This window comes from Erithacus rubecula (genome assembly GCF_903797595.1).
Source record: "Erithacus rubecula genome assembly, chromosome: 3".
In the NCBI taxonomy this organism is placed as follows: domain Eukaryota; kingdom Metazoa; phylum Chordata; class Aves; order Passeriformes; family Muscicapidae; genus Erithacus; species Erithacus rubecula.
In genome coordinates this window covers 24595568-24612581 of record NC_136689.1, presented here as the reverse complement: position 1 = coordinate 24612581, position 17014 = coordinate 24595568, and positions in this window count along the sequence as shown.

Here is a 17014-nt window from a genome sequence, read left to right as displayed (position 1 = left end):
AGGAACTCTATTGTTTGGTTTTAACCTCTGACTTGTCTGCACGACATTCTGTAGACTAGGTCGATATATTTTATATCTTCCTGTGTTTCCATCCTGGTGTTTCACACTCCCCGATAGCGAGGAGCCGATAAAATCCTTCCCGGATGCTTATACTCTGGTTTCTGTCACTGTTATCACCTGGTGAGGCCAGTTCAAAACTGTAAGAAAAATAATTGCTTTACAACATTCGCTGAGTTGCTTACATAGAGGATTTTAGCCTCTATTTTAACATTTTGCTAAAGCCTACGATATATTTATCACACTACTATTCTTATAAACTATGCAGTGCATAGACTGACAGATTATACCACACAGGAGCAGTTAAAAGTAAGTATAAATTGTACCATATCAAAATACTTGTGACGCAGAAAGCTAATCTATGAGTGCGAAAGCCAATATTATATTGTCATCTGTAACAATTGTCATTGTGATTTAAACTCTCAGTAAAATGGAGCAGTTATATTGACTGTGAAGTGAGGTTTATGAGAATGCATGTCTGTGCCTTGTGTTTTACTCCCTTGTTCATGCTTCTCTCACTGTATTAGGCTATTCCACCCTCTCACCTCTCATGTATCAGATAATAATAATATGATTAGCATATCGGCAGAGGGAATTTTCAAGGAAAAACAGCATGTCCTTGTTTTGAACAGTGATAGATTAGAAATTTTCTCAGACTGTGGAGGCATTCTTAGCTTATTTAGTGTCATACATAGCTAATGATATTTTATAGAAGTCAGATGCAAACCTACGTAGCTAGGTAATTGGTTTCCAGAACTGCTTCAGTAGTGGGTGTTTATCTTCATTCTGTCACAAACTGTTATCCTGTGCCCATCACTCCACATCACTCTTAGAAGGAGCTCAATAGTGTCAAACCAGATACAGCTACAATTAATATATAATTTTGCATGAGTAATTAATTCTGCCTTTACAATGCTTATCTTGCTTTGGTTCGAATTTTTCCAGCTACATTTTTCATGGGATGATACCAAATTTGTCCCCTCACTGTGGATTTGTGGGGGGCTACAGTAGGGTGTATCTGCTGTAGTTTTCCACTTCATTCCTGGGTCTGTGTCTGCTGTGCACACTGCTCACACTTTGCTTCATACCCATCTTCTCTTTTGGATCAAAGCATTTGGTTTCCTATGGGAGAAAACTTGGGTGTGCCTGGAGGCTCCACCTCAGTGACTGATCTAGATGGCAGTAGTGACTGCATTAAATTTGGCTCCTTGCTCTCTCCTCAGCCCTCCATTGCTGTCCCATCTCAACCCCCCCACCCCGTGCCCTCATGGTGCACAGCACCTGCCCTCAGCATCATGTTACAATAACACTGCCCTCACTTTTTTTTTTTTTTGTCACCTGTAATGGAAAAAGACAGGGGTTAAAAAATGTTTTAGGATGGCAAGGGCAACAGGGGAAGCCTGAAATGGGATCTGTGTGCATGAGCACAGCCACCTCTGTTTATTGGAGCCTGTATGTGAGTGGCTGGGAGGCTGCCTGGGCACCACTCGCTTAGAAGAATGGGTATTTGAGACAAATTCCCTTCTGTGACAACCAAACATTTCTACTGATGAGAATGGTCTGCTTTAAATGGATTTGGAGATTGATGTGGCCACAATGTAGTCAGTTGAGGAAAGGGATTTTTGCAGTTTCATGCTGTCACAGTGAGCTGGGATACACACAGGGCAATGAGGGCTGTGCAGGTGAAATAGATCTTGCCCTGACCTTCTCTCTGGCTGCCTTTTTATAATGCTGTTTGGATCAGCAAAAATGAAGTTTTACACTCCATCTTTCATTTAGTTGTGGTTAGCAGTGAACAAAGGGTTCTTTTAAAAAAGGTAATTGCATTTTCCTGTCTATCACTTCTCCCAGCTGAGTGAACAGAATTGTGACAGAGACATACCTTGAGTGACAAACATTGATCTCTGGAGGCAGGATGGGCATTTCTCTGTTTCTAATGAATGACATTCTTCTTCTTACGAGTTTTGAAAAGTAAGCCTTTGGCAAGCTGATTTTTTAAAATTATGTTTGAATTTGTGGATAATATCTCCACTACTGAAAAATTATGGCTGTGCTTATCATCTGTAAGGCTGTTTAACCAGAAAAGCACGCTACATAAGGTGGAGATGTATACCATTACTAATTTTATAAGATAATAGAGCCCTGAGTTTTTCTAGCTCTGTGCATTAGCCTGAAATGAACTTTCTCGCTCAGTGGTTTAATTTGTATCATCATTTTCAGTCACTAAACCATAAAAAATACACACTGCAATTCCCCATTCAGTTTTGAGCCCTTCCTGAATTAGTAAAACACTTCATCTTTAGTTTCTCAGCTATTATCTGCCTTCATTTAAAGTATTTGCTTATTTTATATATACATATAGCTATATATATAGCTATTAAGATTTAAGTCAGTTTAGATTCTTTTTCATATATTTTCAGTCTTTTTCCCCAGGACTGTTCTGCCTTTCTCTGAGATCTGCAGAGGCACTCTTAGCCCTGGCAAATTGCTGTCCCTGTTAAGGCTTGATCAACATGTAGTCATATCAACATGAGAAGAAGGTGAGGTGGTTGGGTTGCAATTTCTTTTCCAGTGGAGCTACATTGTGGAGTTCCTCACTGCACCCTTTATGGACAGGCTGAGTGCTACAGCTTATTCTGCTCTTCTGTGTGGGAATAAACTCTTAGAGGGTGAGCACCAGAGATGGCTCAAGCTACTCGTACTTTCCTGACTTCTGTAGAGTGAAATTGTGTAGTTTTCATGTGTAAACACGCTGTCCTGAGTCAGAAGCTTAAAAGCTGATCCTGTGTCACTGTGTTTCTCCACTGCTTTCCTCTACCCCTCTGTCAGGGCACACATACAAAGTGCGTAGATCATGGCACGGCGCGTATCGGGTGACACTGACAGCTGGGGACACTCCTGCAATGCTGCAGAGCACCAATGTTTTCAAGTGCAAGAGGGAGCCCAAAGACTTCAAAGGTCTCTTAAGGTTTGCTCATAAATTCTGTTTTACTCCAGGTGGTGTTTCCATGTGTTTAAAAGTCTGAAAAAAATTCAAAGTGAATAGATGATCAACCCTAAAAAGCAGACATTGCTCAGACCACATACCAATGCTTTTTGGAGTCCTTTTTCATCCCCCCAACATATATAATATAGTTTCTCTTTTAATTTTATATAGAATTTGTTATGTATTTATGATTTTTTTTTTTTTTTAAATTAGAAAATCTCTGTGAGAAGAATTAACTGGAACAAAAGCAAGTAAACCTGGCATGATACATTCTGGAAACCATATACTTCCCATTTGTCTTTTTACTGAAAAATGCCTTTTTAATTGAAAACAATACCTGTCCTTCCTTGTATTTCACTATTGTATGTGAAATGTGTATATGTGTTGTGTTTCTTCATATTGGAAGCTATGTTTCAGTATTTTGGCTTATTGTTCTATGTATCTTTAAAAAATAACACTATTTCAGCTATTTTTTGGATGATTTCTCTGATGGCAGTAAATGGAAGTCCCAGCTGAGTTTCTGACAAAGTAAAATCAGATGGTTTTATCTTGCAGTGTACTGTCTACTTTAACTATTTCATATGCTCCCTCTAGAATTGTTTACAACTTACTGAACAAATTGTACCTTGATCTTGGGGCAGTTGTTGCAACATACAAATAACATATATTCTTTTTCCTAGGTATTCAATATTTAGTATTTCCTATATTTCCTATATTCCTATATTATCCTAGACTTTTTTTTTTTTTCCAAAGTCCCATCCTTAAACTGTAGCTATCTGAAGTTCAAACTGTTGATAAATAAAATTTAAATTAAGTGAGATAGAAGGTTTTGGATAATAATGAGGTGTTTACTTTTGTTATTCAATCAGGGCATGACAACCATATGCATTTATTGATGTAATACTGCTGACTAGAAGAGTCAATGCATACAGAAAGACCACTGGAAGCAGCAGTTGCACTGACAACAGATTAAAATCAAGGAATAATTTTGAGTATGTTTCTATTAATTGACTAAGTAATCATTTTGCTTAGAAGGATTTTAATTATGGACTTAGTGTCCTTATTATGCACTTACACAGACTAAATGTTCATGATCCGGCAGCAAAATATGGTTAGAGAAAAAGAAAATGGGAGAATGGCATAAATGGCATTCAAAAAGACTGGTAAATTACCTAAAGATATAATGCTTTTGTGATTCTCACAGTAAAATTTTGAATGTTATATATGACTAATTAGATTTTCACTGCAGAATTTCTGGGAGATTCTTTGAGGTTTTTTGTACAAAATAATATCAGCTAATATATACACAGAGGTTATCTTGATTTTAGTCAAGTATGCTGCACCCAAAAGATCAAGCTAAGGTTGTGTGTCCAAAATCAGCTCTATAGAACATCTTCTGCACTGAACAAGAAAGTGTTTGACTAGGCCTAGGTTACACAGTCAATTGTCAGGCTGTCAAGCCTTGCATCTTGGTGCTTGTCTTTTACTGAAAGTAAAAGTATTTCTTTTTTCCTGAAGTATTTCTGTAGATCATGCTTCTTGAAAGAGTCATTTTAATAATTTGTTCCAGAAAAAAGGCAAAAATCAATTTAAAAAACCACACACTGAGTGAAATATATTTCTATTTATTCCATGGTTCTAATTGAACTCTGGGACAGAAGAAAGACATATTAAGAAATTATACTAATGTATAAATATAAATCAGTGTGAGAGAGAGCGATTCTTGTGGCTGATCTAAGGCAGAAGATCCATTTTGCAATTAGGGATGGGGGACAGAGATCCTATTTAAAAAGCCCAGATTGTGACTGGGATGCCACAGGGGGAGACATTTCTGTCAGATAAGAAAATGAATCTTGTAGGCAGTTCCAAACCATGCATAGCCTGGATGATACAGCAGAGAATAACCCTTCCCAGATCTCTCAGAGAGCAGGGCAGCATAACCTGAGCAGACTGTTATTCTGAGTTGAAGCAGGAGCTTAATTTGGATGAATTTAGCTTCTCTGACTTCTCTTGTGGAAGAGCTTATCTGTCTATTTGTTTTGACTAAGTAAAGAGCTTGGCCAGTGTGAATAACAGCAACTCCTTCAGCCCTCTGCCCACAAAACATAGTCTATTCAGTGTTGAAAAATTAATTAATGGAATTAAAAAAATCATTATGAATACCTGTTGAGATTTTTGCTTATGCCTATTATCAGGCTTGATCAGTGATATGACTAGTTTAGCCTATTTTTAAACAGGGAATTAGAGCAGTGGTGTCCTGCTCATGGCTCACAAATAATACACTGTGCTCCCATGATTTGATTGCATTCGTGGAAGATTAAAAGAATTTAAACAGTGACTGACAGGACAAGTTAACTGTGTAGTTTCCCAGCCTTTGCTGGTCCATGGATGGTATTGCCATCAACCCTTGTATTATTTGCACTAACTTATATAAAATTCACCAATTGTCAATCTCAAATTAAGTTGGAACATATCATATTAGTACATGGATTCTAAATTATTTATCTTTTCACGCAAATAGGAGACTGTGTTCAACATTTAGAATTGTAAATATAAGCAGACTAGCAGGTAGATTTTGGGGGAGGAAAGGCATAAAATAATTAATGTGTAATATACATGGAGAAGAGGAAATTGTAAAAATGTGATAAAAATCAGCAAGGTATATGTATTGAAGAATGTTTTAAAATAGGGCTGGAAGAGACCTCAAGAGGTCAGTCTACTCTGCTCCAATGCTCTGCTACAGCATCAACTGTTAATAAATTTCAGTATGATGCTTTTGTCTTTTAATCACCTTTTGTTTGTGAGCCTTCTATGCAGGTTGCTGCCTGATTGTTCTTTGTAATGGGCAAAAGCAATCATCTGCAAAAAGCTTGTACTTGTCCTACTAACTGCATTCTAATTATTTCAGATTATATCTTCAATTTGTTAGGTCCTTTCTGATTTTAACTTACCTTCTAATATACATGCAGATCTTCCACCTTCAGCTAAACATCCTGTTTTAACTATGATCTCATTTTATCATACGTGGTATGTGATTTTTTTTGTAAAGCGATTGTAGATTTGGTACAAGATCAAATTGTATATTCCATCGCTAAAATAAAAATTGGCTATTTGTATTCTTCACCACCTGTAAATAAAGACATATGGTGTTGCAGAATCTGGTTCAAAAATACAATTTATTAGAAAATATTGTTCCATCTAAATATATTGCAATAATAATTGGTAAGTACAAATTGATATTATTATTATTGCTGGATTGCAGCATTGACACAAAAAGAGCCCTTTGGAAGGGGCTGGTTTGTTTGTCTTTAAGGAGAGTAAGTAGCAAGTGGCCTCTTTCCCTGTTTTGCAGCTGTGTTTATGAAGACTGTTGTTACTGTTTTACAGTCCATCTTCACATATGGCGTGCTTTTTAAACACAGGGCAGTGCCACCACTGCACTTACTTTTCCCTGTGGTAGAAGACTCTGCATGAAGCAGTCCTTTGAAAGGATTGTTGCCCATCCTCTCGACTGCAGTACATCTTTCAGTATCTACTTAAATAACTTCCAGAGCTGTCTGTACAGACTCCTCTGCCCCTCGTTTGTGAAGAGGAACATCCCTGAGTTCACTCACCTGTTCCCTCCTAGACTGTGACCTCACAAAGCACGAATGTTCAAAACAGTGAAGTGCACTACAGTGAGTGGCTGTAAATGGGCACTACCGAGGCTCACAGCATTAACTGCTGCAGCCTTGGGAAAGTAAAATAGCTCTGTTTCATTTCTGCCTCTCTTGGGATTCCTTTTAATGCATTTGGCCTTTTGGAATAAGTAATAAAATACCCCTGAGTACTTCAGATTGTATACTGTGCTCTAGGATGTTTTCACATACCGAATATTCACATTCTGGAAATAAGTGCAGGCAGACAGGAAGTATCTTTAAGCAAACAGACCAAGTCCTTTTCAGAGTAGCAGCTGACAGTTTTATAAAATGAACAATAAAAATCAGCAAGATATTAAGATGGATTTCAAAAGTAATTGTAAAAAACTTTAAACAAAATAAACCTATGAGGTGTTTTATTTTGGTATAAGAAATGGGCACCTTACAAGTATATAGCAGATAATTGATATTATGCCTATTAGTGTAAAGAGTGTCCTAATTCCTTTGCTAGAATTGATTAAAATAGGTCAATATTTCCTTTAAATTATGATATAATCAGTATTGCAGGAGAAAAAGAACTGCTGCTTTTTTAGTAAACAACGCACCCACAGAATTTTCAAGATTTTTGATGGTTGAGTTTCTGTAATTATAACTTTTCCCCCTATTTTCTTATTTTTTTTCTTCTTACCAGCATTATTATTTTGCTTACACTAAAAAAGGCAGAGCATTATACAGTTCTGTGTGTGCTTTGATGTTTTAGTATCTGTGAACATACCCCTATCCTTTACTGCCCTTGTTATTGTAGGATAGGAGAGGAAGAATGATTGTGAAATTCTGTAGCAACAGAATGGTCTGCATGGGTCTTGTTTTGTGAAGCACCTCTTATGATGAAAAATCCAGGATGCTTTATATATTTCATTACCTATTTCCCTATAATAAAAGTGTTTGACATTGTCCACTGTTTGCACTAGCTGCATTCCTTAAAATAAAATGTAAATGACTGCTTATTTAAAAAATATAATTTCATTTCTTTGTAATACTGAAGTATAGTTTGGAGTAAAAGTACAATAATTTAGCTTGTATTTAAGCTTTTGTTTAGAATGTTTTCTTTACTATTGTTGGGGGTTTTAGGATAAGCAGTTATTTAACGATTTTAAGTGAACAGTACAGGGACACAAAAAAAAGGCAAGACAGCGACTTTTTATACTCTATCATGTTTTTTTGTTTAGTAAATTTAAAGCAGAATGAATCTCATGTAGGTATTGCAGCACATGTTAGTTTCTGAGTTACATCATTGCAATATTCACATGTTTACAGTGTAAATACATACAATTTTGCTACATAAGGGAGGAAAAACTCAGCAATAGTTGGAAATAAATCACTTCAGGAAATGGCTCGAATCGACTGAAATGTATTTTGTTGTTTACAGAGAATGGTCCCTAAATATATATATATATATTTTTTTTTGAGATGTTGATAGCAGTGTGTTAGAAAAAGCCAGTGTAAATTCTAGAGTTCAAGACTAAATATTTATGTGAAATGAGAATATATGTATAGTCATGGCACATTACTACCGCATAGTGGAGAAATCTAGATCAGACATGAGTAGTTTGAGTCCCTGTAGTATTAGGTTTCCTTGCTTTTGGAGAACCCCACAAGAGCTTTACACAGCTTATTAGATTCCCTTTATTTGTTAAACTCAAGTGTCCTCTAATTTCTCGTTGTTCTTCCCAGTTGCAGTAGTTGCAGAGGTGTTTCACAAGCATTGTTTGAGGTTAACACTTTCCACATGTTGGATGACGAGTTCCACATTCCTCGTGCTTGGTCCTTCAGTGAGTGGCCAGCCTGGCTGGAATCTGCTCTGAGAGTGCTGGTCTAGTGTGAAGGCACTGAATGCTTTCAGTTGTGAGAATTATCCCGTGGTATTTTGTAGATTTGAAAGGATGCTGTGTGTTGGGGGTTGAGTGTTTTCTGTTACTGTGTCAATTGTAAGAATTTTTCCCATTATCATGCCAATGGAGCTGGCCGGGCTACACCCAGGGTCCCTGATGGGTCCAGACAAAGGGGTGGGTGGGGACGGCCCCGGAGGGGCCTCTGAGGCTTCCGGGAGGGCACTCGCGTTTCCAGCGAGCCGGGAGGAGGACGCCTGGGATCGTTCAGCCACGCGGCCGAGCACAGCAGAGCCAGACCCTCTGCGATCACCTGCCCTGCATCTGCCCCGTTCCAGCCTCCTGCCTCTGCGGACACAGCTGATCCCCCGGACACACACGGTGAGCGAGGAGCCGCCGCTGCAGCCCGTTCCCAACCGGGACCGGCGTGGCCGCTGCTGCCCCTCCCCCCCCTCCATCCTGCCTCCGTTCCCGCCTGCCTTTTTGGCAGATCCGGGCTCTGGACTAAGCACAGAGACAGCGTGCTTGCACCTAAAGGGACTGACAACGAGTTACCTATTTTGTTCTGTTAGCAATTTTAACTGTTATTGTTTTCTGTTTGTATAGTTAGATATATTAGTAAAAGAGCTGTTATTCCCACCCCTCTTATCTCTGCCTCAGAGTCCTTGATTCAAACAATCATAATACTTGGGGGAGGGGAGTGGAACCAAAGTCTCTATTCCAAAGGGAAACTTCTGCCCTTACTGGCAGACACCTGTCCTTTCAAACCAGGACAAACCACACACTGGCATCCTTGCCAAGACTGTACTCAGGCACTCCACTCCCCCATTACAGGCACTGCACACACACACGCGCCTCTGTGGCTCACAGCCCACTCCAGATGCTGGCACAGCAGATACAGGTACACCTACAACTTACTGTGCATCTCCAGCTGCTGGCACTTAGAGCTCAGTATGCACACAAGAACAGTGCACAGAGTCCTCTTGCCCAGCCAAACATTAAGAAAGGCACCTTAATTAGAAAAGAGGACAGGCTGTGGCAATCTGGCTCAGGACAGTCAAACAGACTGACCAGCCACTTCTAACTGATCAAGCCCTTTATCTCATCCTTTTATTTTCCCATACTTGTTCCTCCTCAAACCACCTTCCTTTAGTCCCTCCCAGGAGGGACCCATAATTTTGTACAATCACGAGATGCTTTTCTCCTGCATCCCATACAACCCATATTTTCTAGGCAGGTAGCCCCCTTGATTTTGTGAGCTGTTCCAGACAGCTCTCCTGGGGACTCCTCTTGCTGCATGTCACAGCTGGGCAATGGGGCTGGTGGCTCCCCAGTGACAGAACCAGGGGCTGACTCCTCTGATGAGACTGTGCCTCTGTGCATCCTGCTGGTGAGCCTTTGAACATGTTAATCTAAATTATTGCTCTCACACTGCTGTTCCAATAAGGGCATTAAGGTCACTTCCACAAGCCAATGGAAATTTAGAAAAAAACCATGCAATATGAATATATGGCAAAAGTTTGGCCCCACTGCCAAAAGAAAACAAACCCACCACTTCTAAAATTAATAATTTTACACAAACTCTGACGAACTTGGACCATGTACAGAAACACATTAAACAAAATACCAAACAATACCCCGACCCTGAAATAACATAATGACAAAAAAACCCAAAAAACCCCAAATCCAGCAAATCTGGGAATTTGAAATTTATAGAATGCAGAATATAACTCTAATGTTAAACACCTTTATCCCACTATCATTCCATAATCACTGTAAGATTCTATTAAATTAAACCTACATACAGAGCTGATTCTTTCATGCATCCCTTAGGAATCAAGCAGGAAGCTCTGAGGCCCCATGATGAAACAATGTAAATATCCTTTGAAAGCTGCATAATTAGCAATGAAATTGATCTCTACCACCATATCTTTAACAGTCAAGCAACACACCAGAACAATTCATAAATAAAATAAAATGTAGAAAAAACGTTGTTAGCAAACAGGCCTTCTGCTCCTTAAGTCATATTTATTGCTAGTTGCTCTGTATATTTATATGCTTCTGAAATGCAGCTATATCTATTTCATTGCTAATGTTGTCTGCATCTAGGATTCCTGTGAGCTTCTGCAGTTTCCTATCGACTAAGCACAGATCGTATTTTTCCACTTCAAACATCTAATGCTGTAAGCATTTCTTTCAAAATAATTCCTGCTTGTTCTACCAGAAAATACAAACCATCAAATCAAGGTATTTCGGCATAGGAGGCCAACAACTGCACTGAAACGAGACGTGTGACAATCCAGAGTACCGGTGAGCTGGAAGGAAGATCTGGCTCCTCCTTCCTCATTCCAAAAGCTGACGCCGTCCTTCGGCAACAAGTGCCCGTGCCCGAAGCGCGGCTTCCCGGCGCTCTCCCAGCCCAGCCCGGCTACGGGCGCCCGCCCAGGAAGTCCCCGCAGCGGGGGCGGGAGCGGCGCCTGGCGGCTGCCCGGGCGCCTTGCTCCCTCCGCCGGGCTCCGGGGGCCTCGCTCTTCCCAGAGAGACCCCAGCGCTGCCGCCTCTCCCTCCCAGGCGTGCGGCCGGCCGCCTGCTGTCCCTGCACAGCCTTCTCGCCGCGGGTGACACGCAGCGCCCCGGCCGCCTCCCCCCGCCCCGTCCCCGCAGACAGGAGGCACCCCGGCGCCTTCTTCCACGTCGCCCCCGCGGGCGGGACGCTGCCCCCCGCCGCCCCCGGCCCGGCGCGGCGCGGCCCGGCCCCCCTCACCTCTCGGGCCGGCGGGGCCCCGGTGCGCCCTCAGCCAGCCGCAGGCGGCGCGCAGGGCAGGGGCAGGGGCAGGGGCAGGGGCAGGGGCAGGGGCAGGGGCAGGGGCAGGGGCAGGGGCAGGGGCAGGGTCTGGGCCCCGCCGCCCCGCGCCGCCGCCGGCCCCATCGCGCGGCCGCCCCGCGCCGCGCCGCGCTGCGCACACCCCGGGGCGGGCGCGAGAGCGGCGCCGCCCCGCCCCAGCGCGCGCTCATTGGCCGGCGAGCGGCCCGGGGGCGGGGCTGCGCCGCGCGCGCGGCCTTAACCCCGTTCCCGCGGCGGCGCCGCTCCGCCGCGTGGCAGCGCGCACAGGAGAAGCGCGGGGCTCCCGCCCGGCGCGGGCGCGGCAGCCCGCCCCTTCCTCCCGTCCGCCGGGAGCGCGGCCACGTCGCCGGCCCGGGCCGCGAGCAGCACCGCGCCTCCCGGTGTGCGGCGGTGGGCGAGGGCGGGCGCCCCGGGCCGCGGCCGCATCGCGGGAGCGGTGGCCGGGGGCCGGCCTGTCTGCCGTGCGCGGTGGCTCGGCCTCACTGCGAGGGGGAAAAATATCGCTGGGGGGAAGGGGAGGGCGCGGGAGGGACTGAGGAGCGCAAAGCGGCGGCTCCCGGGGCTGCCTGCGGTCGGTAAGCGGCGCGGTGCCCCCGCGGCACGGGCGGGGGACTGCCCGGGCAGCGCTGCCCGCCCGCCGCCGCCTTACCTCGCTCTCGCCCCTGGTCCTGCCGGGAAGCGGCAGCGCCGGGCGCTCAGGCCGGGCTGCGGAGCTCCGCTGCGCTCCAGCCCCTCATTCCCATCACTTCAGCCGCTCTGGAGCCGCTGCTCTTCCAAAATACCATTAGGCAACTGCAAGGGATGTTGCTAGGATACCGAGCCCTCTGCAATCGCCTCTCATCTCCCTGTGCTAACGCTACTCACCTTTCCAACAGCTCTTGACGTCTGTCTGTCGGTGCTTTCCTTAAGAAAAAAACATTAAATAAGAGGAATTGTCGATTTGGAAAGTGTTTTTCGTTACAGTGTAACTGAAAAATAGCATTTTGCAAGAACATCTTGCAAGGTAGATACTGGAGTTCTGCAGTTAATAAATAGAGGGTCTGGGTTGGATTTTTTTGGGGGGGGAGTGTGTGTGGTTTTTAAAGATTGGGTGCAGGTATGTGCAGGGAAGAACTGGTCCATGCTGAGAGCTATTAGTGTTTCTGTAAATGAAGGTCACTGCACACACTGTTTTTCATTTTCCCTCTTTTTCCATCCTTCCTCGAGCATGTCCATGGGTTCAGTCCAAACTATAGGTTTCCTCATCATAGCTATATATCTGTGCATTTTTCTTCTGTCTCCCCTCTCCCCAAAACAATTACCTCAAGGGGTATGCCCTTTCATGTCCATTTTCATGTCTATTTTTACTGCTTTTTCTCTCAATGAGGGGTCGCATGGAATCACAGAACCATTTAGAACCATTGGAAAAGACCTCCAAGATCACCGAGTCCGACCTATGACCAAACACCAAACTAAGTGCCACATCCAGTCATTTCCTGAACACCTCCAGGGACAGTGACTCCACACCTCCCTGGGGAGTCCATCCCACTGTTTAACAGCCCTTTCCACGAAGGACTTCTTCCTGATGTCTAATCTGGACCTCTCCATGTGCAGCTTGAGGCCACTTCCTCTTGTCCTATTGCTGGTTGCCTGGGAGAAGAGCATGGCCTTCCCCTGGCCTCAAAGTCCTTTCAGGCAGAGTGATAAGGCTCCCTTGAGCCTTTTTTTTTTCTCCAGGCTAGACACCCCCACCTCTCTCTGCTGCTCCTCATATGACTTACACTCCAGACTGTTCATCAGCTCCATTGCTCTTTTCTGGACATGCTCCAGCACCTCAGTGTCTTTCCTGAAGTGAGGGATCCACAGCTGGACCCAGCACTAGAAGTGTAGCCTGGAGTCATTCAGGAGATCCTGAATATACCAATTTAGGAAGTTCCCATGTCCCACACTACTCAGGGTAATAGTTTCTCAGTCCTGCCCCATTCCACTCTGCTACCCCTGTTAAATAAAAATTACAAGCAACTTGGTGAATAGTATCTTCCTGAACTAGTTCTATCAGAAGAAAGGGCAGGCTTCTTGTAGGGCAGAAGTTTGATTGACATTAAGAAAATCAACAATAAATAATAACAAAGACAATGGAAATTGCAAAGGCTATTAAAAAAAAATAGTACGTTTCTATTTTCTTGTTTCCCCTTTTTTTACCCCCACCAAATTTGGACAGGGTTACTGTCCATCCCATGTCCAGTGCATGCTTTAAATTTCAAAAATAGGTTAAGTGATGTTTTCAAACTGTTTTATATTACAGATATACTCAGCATGTCTGAGTTGAATACAAACCTTCCACGTTGCCTGGTGAACTTTAAAGCCTGGTCTTGCATCATAGGAGTTTTTCTGTCAAGGACTGGGGCCCATGTATATTACACACCCATAAATGTATGCATGCAGTGCTTCACTTTTTTCATACTGACATGTTCATTGAGCTGTTTCACTGTTAGGGTAGTTTGAAAAGGAAATTTCAGAGAGAAGGTAGAATGTGCTGTAACTTAACAAAAGCCACATCTTGCCTATTAATATTGGTACAAAAAGTTTGCTTTAACAAATGTGACTGGTTTGGCCATGTTGTAAGGGCTGTTTAATATCTTATGGAGATATTTACATGCCACACAAACAAGCAGGGTTTTTTTTTTTTGTTTTGTTTGGATTTTTTTTTCCACTCAGGGGGAGACGAGCAGTCTCTCTCACAGCTCTCTAGCAGCAATCTCTTACAGTTCAGGGTAAGGCAACAGGCCCCTCCAAGGGACTGTCTTGCATGTGTAATGGTAGCAAACACTTCCACAGCTTCTGTGCAGCACTGCTTTGCTCAATGCACTGCCCCTGGGTGGATGGTAGGGGAAAAAGCCATTCTCTTGTTCTGAGACAGAAGGGGGAGCAGCCTGGTGCTCTGTCTTGCTTCCACAATGTGCAGATCTACTTGATCACAGTCCCTTTCTATATAAATTTACTACTGCTATGGGAAATTTTCAGCTGCTGAGAAAGCCCAACAGTTTTGGGGGACACGGTTGTATCACTGTAATATAGCAAGGAGATTCACCACTTACCTTCTGGCACACATGGTTGGGAACAAATGAAAGGGAAACTCAACTTCTAGTATTCTAATTTAAAAAGGAATCAATCACTTTGGTCTTCTTATCAGTAAATACAAAGAATGAGACCTTTCCTTGTCTAGGAGGGCCAGCCACATTCAACATAAAAACTGTTTTGAGCAAGGCAAAGCAGAGCAGCAGGCCCTTAATCCCTCTGCTCATCACTAGGGAGGTCTCTGTGAGATAATTGTCTGGGCATTTCAATGCTTGCACCCTCTGGAGAGCACTCTGGAGTACGAACCTTCCATAAAAGCCCACTCAGAGATCAGCTACTGCTCCCAACTCCCCCCATTTCCATGCACAGGAGTCTGGAAACACAGGTTTCCAGATAGGAAAGCTCACACAAAGTTAAGGCAGAAGGCAAAATGCAGCAGCTGCTGTGAGTCTCTGTAATTTGGCAAGTCACTGACTATAGACATATGATTTAAATATCTAATTGGTATCTAATAAACATCTGTGGTGAAACTGACTGCCTTCTGTATATAGCTTTCTACAAGCTAATGGCTGTTAAGGAATGATGTTTTCTTAACATTTTGTTTAATTTCAAATGGTCTTGTATTGAGTCCATTTATGCCATTGTTTTATAGGTCATTAGCAAGACCACAAAAATACATATTATATAAGTAATTTCCATGTATTTTGACTGAAAGCTACTTTTGTGTTTTCTTTTCACTTCATTTGATCATACAGCCAAATTAAATTGAATGCCTTACTTGTTTAATATTATTTATAAAAGATCTCACTAACTTGACCATTCAGAATTAGGGGGCCATTATTCTCTAAAAAACCTATTATCCATTCTGTGCCCATTTATGAACCTACAAATTGTAGCTGCAGGCACACTGGACAGATCAAGTTTGAGAATTACACATACCAACTCTAATTCCTGGAAGAGAACAAAGGCCTTGAGAAAATCAATGGAGTTTCAATTTACCACCACACCTTTGCCCACTTGACTCGGGGCAAGACGCACTAAATTTGGTGTTGGAGTGTCCTGGAACAATCAGAACTGTATATGGAGCTGTAAAACTAAATTATTCACTATGGTAAGATTACTGTGTGAGATAAAGTGTATTTTAATATAATAGAGAAGTATGAGTGTACCACCCCACCTTCCTTTTTCCAGTAAGAACAGCAGCTAGCTGAAAGTCTGACATCCTGTTATGATACGGAACTTTACGCACTGCATTTCTTGCACAAACAATAGTGGAACTGCCAGGAGTGGAATAATACACATTAGTGATCAGTGAAGTTAAAAGTACTGTCTTCATTGAAACATTAGTACAGTCTCTACTCTGCTGTTCCTGCTGACCAAATCTCCTTGCAACAAGTAATGGACTTAAAACAAGCCATTGTGACCTTCCAGATTAGTGTTCAGTGTAGATTAGTATTCAGCGTGTGCCAAAAACTCAGATTGTACATTTCAAGTGGCAGAATAAGGAATTAATCACTGGATCTTTATAAAAATGTAACATTCAAAAGAACAGTCCTATAAAGTTTGAAGTAAAGGGAATTTTTCATTATCAAAATAAAAAATATTAATTATCTTTGTATTTTCATTGGCAATACCAGACAAAATGTAATGGGGTTTCATTCTGGACACTGCAAGAAAAGCACTTGCCACAATGTTTCTATCCTGCTTACTGACCTGCACCAAAGCCCACTTCACAATGCTCTAGGCTACAGCTGTTTCTCTAGGAGAAACAGGGCCAGAGACCATTCTTTGACAGAGATAGTTCACAATTTTTCAGTTCAAAGTAAATTGAAAACTGTGTTGTAGCCCATCAGAATGAGATTTTCATATCATGAAACTGAAAAAACAACACTCATTTTCAGTGCTATGGAACACGATGGGCAGGCATAAAGGAGCACTGACTGGTTAGGAAGCCTGCTGGGATTCCCCTGGATGGACCCAAACCTCAGCCTTGTCAATATTGCTCTTTAAAAATAACTCTTGGCAAGCATTACTTCATTACCTTGCCCAGAGATTTTCTCAAGGAAATACTACTTGGCAGGCACATAAGTCATGTCAATGAGTGAGTTAATAATTAGCCTCCCATACTTTATTTCCTGGCCCTGATTTATTTGTACAAATAGCCTCATAAACCTTTAAGCACTTAAGAGAAACGTGTGTCTCTCTGAATTCTTGCTGCTGATATATTTCTGTATAGATAAGTATTTTCCCATTTGTTTTACATATGCACACAAAAGTTAGCCAGGACAAGGGCAGATATTTTATCTGTCAAATCCTACAATAGAAACAAAAGAATACATTCTCTCAAAATACAAACTCTAATAAGAGATAAATTTCAGAACAGACTGAGGAGTAGCCAGCTCTTGCAGATAGATCCTTTCATTTGCCCATCTGGTACCTGGCAAAAGCAAAGAGATTCTGAGGGTTGCTGTCAACTAAAACAAGATTCAAAGTAATGCTGCTATAAAGTGTAATTCTTATATAATTGTATTTCTATGAGAAT